We start from the raw sequence: 9801 nt of genomic DNA, 5'->3' as shown, positions 1-9801 counted from the left end.
TCATGATAATGTAAGCCACAAAGCAAGGTTTATTTCCAGCCAGCTGGGGTCCGGGTATCCGCCTGATGCAGTGGGTTTCATCACGGACCCCGAATACAAAATTCAGGCTGCTTTTATATTTTTTTAGACATTAGTCATGGTCACACAGCAATTTTTATGGTCCCTGGGGTCACATATTTCTGATATCACCCACATCTTGGTGGTGGGGCAAGATTACTTGAAGATTATTTATCAGGAATTTGGTAAACACCAGGTGTCTCAACTCATTGACTCACATACCATTTTAGCAAGATTAACCAGAAATAGTCCCTGTTCCCAGAAACTGTGCCACCTCCCTTAGTTCCAGTAAGTGGTGGCTTGGGTCATGTTAGCCATGGCCGGTTTCAGGCTGAGTGGGCTGCAAGCCTCAAAGTTACCCTAACATTTGTACCCTAACATTCCCCCCTTTAGTTGTTCATAATGAGGAATCATGCTCATCTGGGCAAGGAGCGTAAACATCCTCAGGGCTAGGTAACTGTTCGTATTGCTGCGAACAGTTGGACTGTTAGTACAGTTGGACTGTACTAACTCAATCTTTTATGAAGGTCACTAGCTTATTCAGAATACAAGGACCAAAGGTTAAGATAAGCAGTAGTATGATCAGAGGGCCCACCAGGGTAGAGACCAAGGTAGTGAACCAGGGGAACCTATTGAACCAAGCTTCGAACCAATTTTCTTGGGCTTCCCTTTCCCGTTTCCTTTTTGCCATCCTTCCCTCACTTTAGACATAGACTCCCTAACTACCCCTGAATGGTCAGCATAAAAACAACATTCCTCCCCTAAGGCGGCATATATTCCCCCCTGCTGAAGGAACAATAAGTCTAGGCCCCTTCAGTTCTGAAGCACTACCTCAGATAGAGAAGTAAGGGATTTTTCTAGGTGACTAATGGAGGCTTCTATCCTCTCTATATCCTTGTCTATGGCCACACGCAGAGAGGACATCCCTTTATGTTTAGTAGCCAGGGAGGCTATGCCAGTTCCTGCCCCAACCACCCCTAGGCTAAGTAGGATAGCAATGGTTAATGCAGAAATAGACTCTCTCTTCTTTTTCTCACCTATTCCTGTATTCCAGTATGAATATAGGCTCTCCTCAGAATGATAGATGATGCGGGGCAGCACAGCCACTAGGACACAGAATTCTTTAGAGCCATTAAACACATTAGTTGATAGGCAAGGGGTGAGCCCGGACTGTGAGCATATCCACCATCCATTGCCTTTTGGAATTACCCACTTAATACCATCGCCCCAGGTGGTATTTCTATAACAGCACATAGGTCCTGTTTTCCCACTGGCACCTTCCCTAAGCAGGTTCCTTGGCTGCTCACTTGTTGTATGGTCAGACCTCTCTTACGGTCACCCCAGGAACATTGGGTGGGGTTTTCACTAGTTGAGATATTGTAGGTGACATTTAGCCCTATTGCCTCATAGAATGGAGGTCTCACATCATAGCACAGCCAGCAGGAGGTAGTCATATTAGGGTTGGTGTGGTTCAATGTTAGGAATGCAGCATTTACCAGATTCCAAAGGGGGTCTGTGGATCCGGTCATGAGACAGGGCTTCTCTAAGGGAGGGCCGGTGCCTAATGGTCCTTGAGTTTTAACACTAGCCTTTGTGTGAGGCTGGGTAGGGACTGGGGTTGTGCGAGGTTGGAGAGGTGGCTCTACATAGGGTGGCTTAAGTACTTTGTTGGGGCCTACCATTTTGGACAGTGGCCCCATGGGCTCAACTTTTAATCTCATTACTATGGTCGAGCCAGAATGTCCACCATATTTATAAAACACAAGTCTCCACACCTTACCTTGTATCCACCTGGGGGTGTCCTCTTTGCCACTGTCAGTGAAGGTGGCCTTGATTCTATCTGTATCTGTGGGCTGGCATTCATGGGTGGGTGATGGAATTCTGTGCCCCCAGGGTACCCCGTTTACAAAGGCAAATTTGACTAGGTCCAGTTTTGATATCCCCCACTTCCATTCACCATCGTTGGATGTGACACATGCCCATGAATTACAGAAGGAGTATTGTATCCCCCTACAGTCCTTGTTCTTTTTGTGGCCGGGGCAAGCATAAAAACCATAACGTCGGGCTGACTCCAGGGCAGTAGACTTGTAGGCAGGATTGATGTCTCTGAATTGAAGCTCCAGCTACCAAGTTCCTATTGGGGCAATGCAAGTAGTCTCGTTAAGGGTGGTATGAGTCTCCCCATTGGTGAGAATCCAGGTTTGCTTATAGGACTGGTGAGGGTTGGTTTCTGCGAGGCTCCTGCTCTGGGCATTGAGCAAGATCAGAGCAACCCTTCAACCCATCCATGGCTGCTCCTGAAGATTCTGCATGTTCCCAGGGTCGCAAAAGCTTCAGCTTCAATGGGTTATCTGGGTGCCGCCGTGCGGTCCACTCTCTAGCCTCTTTCTGTTCCTGATGATTGGCTTGACGCACGTGGGAGTGATGGACCTAAGGCCCGATGCCGTCAACCTTAAGAGCAGTGGGGGTAACCAGAATGACCAGGTAAGGGCCTTTCCATCTTTCTTCCAGAGTGTGGGCTCTGTGCCTCTTTACCCATACCCAATCCCCTGGGACGATGCCATGTTCCGGGTTCGATGTGTCCTTTGTCTCATACAAGGCACACACTATGGGCCAGATTTCATGTTGGACCTCCTGTAGGGCTTTTAAACTGGCCAAGTAATTTGGGGCCGTACTGGGGTCTTGGTCCGGTAGGGTTCGGACAATAATGGGGGACGGATCCCCATATAGAATTTCAAAAGGTGTCAATCCATGTACATATGGTGAATTTCAAACCCGGAAGATGGCATAGGGTAGGAGGGCCACCCAGTCTCCACCAGTCTCAATGGCTAATTTAGATAAGGTCTCCTTCAGGGTCTGATTCATTCTTTCTACCTGCCTTGAGCTCTGGGGGTTATATTCACAATGTAGTTTCCAATTAGTCCCCACTGCCTGGGCCAGCCCTTGTAGGACGTTACTGATGAAAGCTGGACCATTATCAGAGCCTAGAGTTTCGGGGATGCCATATCTGGGTATGATTTCCTCCAGCAAAACCTTAGCTACAACCTGAGCAGTCTCTCATTTTGTAGGAAAAGCCTCCACACAGCCTGAGAAGGTGTCTATCAGAACCAACAAATACCTGTACCCATACCTTCCCAGCTTCACCTCAGTGAAATCCACTTCCCAGCTCCGTCCTGGCACCCTCTCCCATACCTGTGTACCTGTATGTAGGAGTCCCCTTTTGCTGGGTTTCATAGCCTGGCACCCGGCACATTGGTCCACAATCTTTTGAATCTGGGCTGTTTGATGCGGGAACCGGAGGCGGGCCGACTCGAGGAGGGCGAGTAGTTTCTTCTTGCCTAAATGGTTGGCTCAATGTAAATTGGAGAGGAGAAACAGTCCTAACTTTTCAGGAAGGATCAGCCGCCCTTCGATGTCACGATACCAGCCTTGCTGATTGGGCTCTGGGCATCGGTGATCTTGGATCCACTGTTTGTCTTCCAGGGTGTACTTGGGTCACAGTGGCAAGCGTGGAAGCTTGGGCACAGGTAAGGTCAGCGCTAGGGTCATGGAGGCCAAGGCAGCATTTCAGGCCGCTATGTCCTCACGCTGGTTCCCCGTAGCTTCCGGAGTCTGGGTAGATTGGTGACCAGGAACATGTAGTACCGCAACAGCTTGGGGCTTCTGCACCACAGTCAGTAGTCTCTGGAACTCTGGGAGGTTATGTAGCTCCTTTCCTTCCACTGTAATGAAACCCCTTTCCCGGTAGATGGCGCCATGTACATGGACGGTGCTGAAAGCATAACGGCTGTTGGTATAAACAGTCACTCGTTTTCCCTCAGCCAGCCCGAGTGCCTCTGCCAGCAAGATCAGTTTGGCCTTCTGGGCTGAGGTCCCTGGGGGCAGCGGGGCACTCCAAATTATGTTCCCACCTTGGTCCACCACCGCTGCGCCCACCTTATGCACCCCATCCAAGATGAAACTACTCCCATCTGTATCCATACCAGCTCACTGTTGGGTAGGGTTGAGTTCTGGAGATCGGGGCGCACTTGGGTGATTTCAGCTATAATCTCCTGACAGTCCTGTAGAGGGGCTTCCAGGTCCAGATTTGGCAGCAAGGTGACCAGATTTAGAGAAACCAGGTTGGAGAAGAGGATTCGGGGAGCATCCAGCAAGAGCCCTTGGTAATGAGTCAGTCGGACGTTTGTCATCCATCTACCTGGAAGGTGTTTTAGGACTCCCTCTACTGCATGGGGGGTTACCACCTTCAGATGTTGCCCAAAAGTGAGCTTATCTGCGTCCTTTACCATTAGGGCAACTGACGCTATGATCCGCAGGCATGGGGGCCAGCCCGCTGCAACTGCGTCTAACCTTTTGGATAGATAAGCAACTGGATGCTTCCAGGGCTCTAGGAGCTGCATTAGTACCCCTTTCGCTATCCCCCTTCTTTCATCTACAAAGAGGGTGAAGGGCTTTAGAGGGTCTGGCAGCGCCAGGGCCGGGGCTCTCAGGAGGGTGGTCTTGAGCTCCTCAAAGGCCTTTTGTTGATCTGGCCCCCAGGCCCAAGGGGCCTTGTCCTTAGTTGCCTCGTATAAGGGTTTTGCCAGTTCAGCATACCCCAATATCCACAGCTGGCAGTAGCCCACTGTCCCCAGGAACTAGCGGACTTCTCGAGCCGAGGTGGGGACGGGGAGTCTGAGAATAGTTTTTTTCATAGCATTCATTAACCATCTGGTTCCCTCTTTTAGTTCATACCCCAGGTAGGTGACTGTTTGTCTACAAATTTGAGCCTTCTTTGCACTGGCCCGATAGCCCAACTTCCCCAGCTCCTGGAGGAGGTCTCCAGTGGCTTGCCGGCACTCAGCTTCAGATGCAGCTGCCAGAAGCAAGTCATCTACATACTGCAAAAGTGTGACGGAACTGTGGCTCTGGCGATATGAGTCCAGATCCTGATTAAGAGCCTCATTGAAGAGAGTAGGGGAGTTTTTGAAACCTTGTGGAAGTCTAGTCCATGTTAACTGTCTGGGGATTCCCATATTTTCATCATGCCATTCGAAGGCAAAAATGTGTTAACTATTGGGTGCCAGGGCTATGCTAAAAAAAGCATCTTTCAAGTCCAAAGTGGTATACCAAACATGGGAGGGGGGCAAATGGCTCAGCAAGGTATAGGGGTTGAGGACTGTGGGGTGGATGTCCTCAACCCTCTTGTTTACTTCCCTTAAATCTTGGACTGGCCTATAGTCTTTTCCCCCGGGTTTCTTAACAGGGAGAGAGTGTTCCAAGCAGAACGGCAGGGCCGTAATATTCCGGCCTCCAGGAGATGGTTTATGTGAGGGGCAATCCCCCTCCGTGCCTCGGAAGACATGGGATACTGACAGACTCGGATGGGCTGAGCCGAAGCCTTGATCTCTACTATTTCTGGGGCTCAATGTTCCACCAGCCCCACACCTGCTATTTCTGCCCAAGACTGGGGGTAAGTTTGAATCCAATAAGCCATTTCAGGGGACCACTCAATAGGTTTCGGGGGAGAGTCCCGCAAGGAGAACAAGCAATGTTCATCCTCGAGAGACATGGTCAAGACTTGGAGGGGCTGTCCTTGTCCATCTGTCACTTTGATACCGTCCGGCTCAAAGTGAATGTGAGCCCTCACCTTAGTTAGCATATCGCGTCCCAGAAGGGGGGCAGGGCACTCAGGAATGACCAGAAAGGAATGGGTCACCTGATGTCGCCCCAAATCCACCTGACGTTTGCTAGTCCATTGATATGCCTTGGATCCAGTGGCTCCCTGCACAAGGCTAATTCTCTGGGACAGTGGCTCAGTAGTTTTATTAAGGACTGAATATTGGGCCCCTGTGTCCACCATGCATCTCACGGGCTTCCCCTCCACATATATGGTTACCCAATACTCGAGGAGGCGGTCCGAGTCCCGTGTCCTCTAGTCACTGTCCATTCCAGCTAACAGGACTCGGGCATCATTATTGGGCCTGCTATTTGGTCCTTGGTGACCCTGGAGTTTGGGACATTCCTTCTTCCAGTGTCCATATTCCTTACAATAGGCACATTGTCCCTGGTCTAGCCTGGGTCGATCTCTTCGCAGACGTGTGGGGCCAGTCCATCCAGAACTCAGTCCGGCCAGACCCTGGAGTCCTGCTAGCAATATCTTAGCCATCTCTTTTAGCTGTTTCTTGTTTTCTTTACTCTGGTGTTCCCTGTCCTCCTTCCAAATCTTTTCTTGTAGTTCCTGATTCTCCTTCCTGATTCTATCCTCTCGTTCTTCTGGGGTTTCTTGGGTGTTAAAAACCCTTTCAGCTACTTTCATCAGATCCCGGGTAGTCATCTCCCCAAGCCCTCCTGCTTATATAGTTTCTTCCTAATATCAGGGGCAGCCTGATTTATGAAGGACATTATCAGAGCTGACTGATTCACCTCTGCTAGTGGGTCTAGGGGGGTATACTGTCTTTATGCATCGTAAAGATGCTCAATGAACACAGCCGGGCTTTCATTTTCCCCCTGCATTATTGCCTTTACCTTAGCCAAATTGGTAGGGTGGCGGACTGCCACCCAGAGGCCTGCCATAAGAGTTTGGCAGTAGACCTGGAGACGCTCCCTACCTTCTGTGGTCCCATAGTCCCAGTCAGGTCTGTTTAAAGGAAAACAATCATCAATCAGGTTTGGCAGGGTGGTCAGTTACCCATTGTCTGTGGGGACATTCTTTCTGGCTTCAGTGAGAATCCGCTCCCATTCCTCGGTGGTGAATAGGGCTTAAGGAGCTGCTGACAGTCATCCCATGTGGGACTGTGAGTATGCAAAATGGACTCAAACAGATCAGTCAGGCCTCTAGGGTCCTCAGAAAAAGGAGGATTCTGGGCTTTCCAGTTGTACAGGTCACTACTTGAAAAAGGCCAATACTGATAGGTGCTTCCCCCATCGGGACCAGCACCACCCAGGGCCCACACTGGGAGGATGGGGGGCCCAGTGGAAGTGGAGGAGGGCTCCTCCTCTGGGGTTTCTTCTCGCTGCCTATGGGGCCTGAGACCCCTCGCCAGTCCGGAGACCGGGGCAGGGGATGCAGACAGGGAGGCTGATGAGTTGGGAGGCTCAGAGGAGACATCTGCCTCTGGCTGGAGTGGCGTGGCAGCGGCATATGGTGGGGGATTTACTTCACAATCTAAGTCTATCAAGGATGGATGGAGAGTTGGGTCTTCCTGCAGAATAGGCTTCTTAGGGGAATTAATGGGAGTGGGGGTGTTCCCTGACACGGCCAGTATTGCGGGCCAGTGTGTAGGTGCTCCATGGATAAATGGCCGCAGCCAGGAAGGGGGGTCTTCTACTAAAGTCTGCCACATAAGGACGTAGGGATATTGATCAGGGTGGCCATGAAGACCGGGTCTATTAATGACATCTCGGACCTTCTTAATCGTGTCCAAGGGAAAGGTACCTTGAGGAGGCTAGCCTACATTAAAGGTTGGCCATTCCACTGAGCAAAGGGTGTCAAACTTACCTTTCTTAATTTTCATGCCATAATTGTGTCCCTTAGAGCGGATTTCTGAAAAATGACTCAGAAGGAGTCTTAGGAGTTACCTGAGCCTGACCTATGATGATCAGGAGAGATGGACAGAAGAGACAGCAAAGAACAAAAGAGACAATTCCAGCAGGCAAACAAATTCTCACAGGACTCTCTAACATGCACAAGTACCAGCCGGTCTACCAGACTACTCTCACAGGTGCAATTCCATTCACACCAGATTCAGGATCCTTACCCAAAGACCACCCAAATGGCATCCACTGAGGACGCCGGTGCGGTTCCTGACCATCGGGGATGTCTCCCACGACTTCCAATAGTGAAGCCTCCAGGGCTGTAACCCCTTCCTTCCACTCAATGAGAATTCTCAACCAAATTCAGACGGGGACTCTAAGTCCCTCCAAACGGAGGTGGCCAATCCTCCTTCCGCGGTCTTTCCCAATTAAACCTCGGTATCGGAGGCCGTTTGTTCCTCTCAGGGAGGGGCTGAGATCTCGGTGGGACCTTCAGATGTTGGGGTCCGAGGTTGACCACCCCTCAGAGGAACAAAAAGACACTCACGATAATGTAAGCCACAAAGCGAGGTTTATTTCCAGCCAGCTGGGGTCTGGGTATCTGCCCGACACAGTGGATTTCAACACGGACCCCAAATACAAAATTCACACTGCTTTTATATTTTTTTAGACATTAGTCACAGTCACACAGCAATTTTTATGGTTCCTGGGGTCACATATTTCTGATATCACCCACATCTTGGTGGTGGGGCAAGATTACTTGAAGATTATTTATCAGGAATTTGGTAAACACCAGGTGTCTCAACTCATTGACTCACATACCATTTTAGCAAGATTAACCAGAAACAGTCCCTGTTCCCAGAGACTGTCCCACCTCCCTTAGTTCCAGTAAGTGTTGGCTTGGGTCATGTTAGCCATGGCCAGTTTCAGGCTGAGTGGACTGCAAGCCTCAAAGGTACCCTAACATTTGTACCCTAACATATACAGCCTGAGTTTTCATATTTTCAAAATAAAGATAGGTACAAAAAATTTAAGAAACAACATATTTCATTTTAAAGTTAAAGTTTATATACATTTTGTACAATCATACTCAATGTCTTGCATATGTTCATTGGATGGCATGGAGAAAACATAGAAGCATTGATCATAATAAATTGTAATGAACAGCTTAGTTATAATGCAGCAAAGAAGAGGAATGCAAAAAAAGGTTTAAAGAAAAGAATACAGGATATGTATAAACATGGGAGAATGGTAGAAACACAATAATTTAAAAATATTGATAGAGTGGACAAGCTTAATGACATTTATGATGTTCAAAATTTTAAAAATAGGTTTATTAAAAGTTTAGTTTTTCTTAATATGTTCATGGATAGTATGTATGAAAGCTACTCATTTTTGTGTTGACTCTGTATCCTGCTACTTTGCTGTAAGAGTTTACTAGATGTAAAAGTTATTGGTAGTGGATCAAGAAAATGTGGTATATATACATCATGGAGTGAAAAAAAAAGTTATTGGTGGAGACTTCAGGCTCTTTACTTATAGAATCTTATTTGCAAATAAGAATGATTTGCTTTCTTCTTTTCTTAATTCTGTTCATCTTATTTATCTTGCCATTTTGCTGTGGCTAAGAATTCAATCACTGTATTTAATGAGAGTGGAAAACCTTGTTTTATTCCCAATTTTATAGGAAATGCTTTCAGTTTTTTCATAATGTTACCTATAGGTTTGTCACATATAGCCTTTACTATACTGAGGAATGTTACTTGCATTCCTAATTTATTGGAACTTTATCTTGAAGGGACACTGAACTTTGTCAAAGATTGCATATACATCTATTGAGAAGAGTGTGTGGCTTGCCACTGATTTCATTTATGTGTTTTATTATATTGATTGATTTACTTATATTGACTAATCTTTGCATTTCTAAATGAAGCAACTTAATCATGGTGTGTGATTATCTTAATATGTTGTAGAATTTAGTTTGTAAGTACTTTATTAAAACTGATAGTGTTTGTGTTCAACAAAGAATCCAGACATGGAACATGGTCTATAGTTTTCTTTCCCATATATTATACCCTTGAAGTAATAAATAAAATAGCTAAGAGTAAACCTAATATTAGAGGTGAAAGACCTCTACAATGATAATTATATAGGACAGAATGTGAAATTTAGGAAGACACTTGAAAATGGGAAGACCGCCCATATTTACAGATCAGCAGAATTAATATT

Source organism: Castor canadensis, chromosome 1 (genome assembly GCF_047511655.1).
Source record: "Castor canadensis chromosome 1, mCasCan1.hap1v2, whole genome shotgun sequence".
Taxonomy (NCBI): domain Eukaryota; kingdom Metazoa; phylum Chordata; class Mammalia; order Rodentia; family Castoridae; genus Castor; species Castor canadensis.
Note: the sequence above shows the minus strand (reverse complement) of the source record.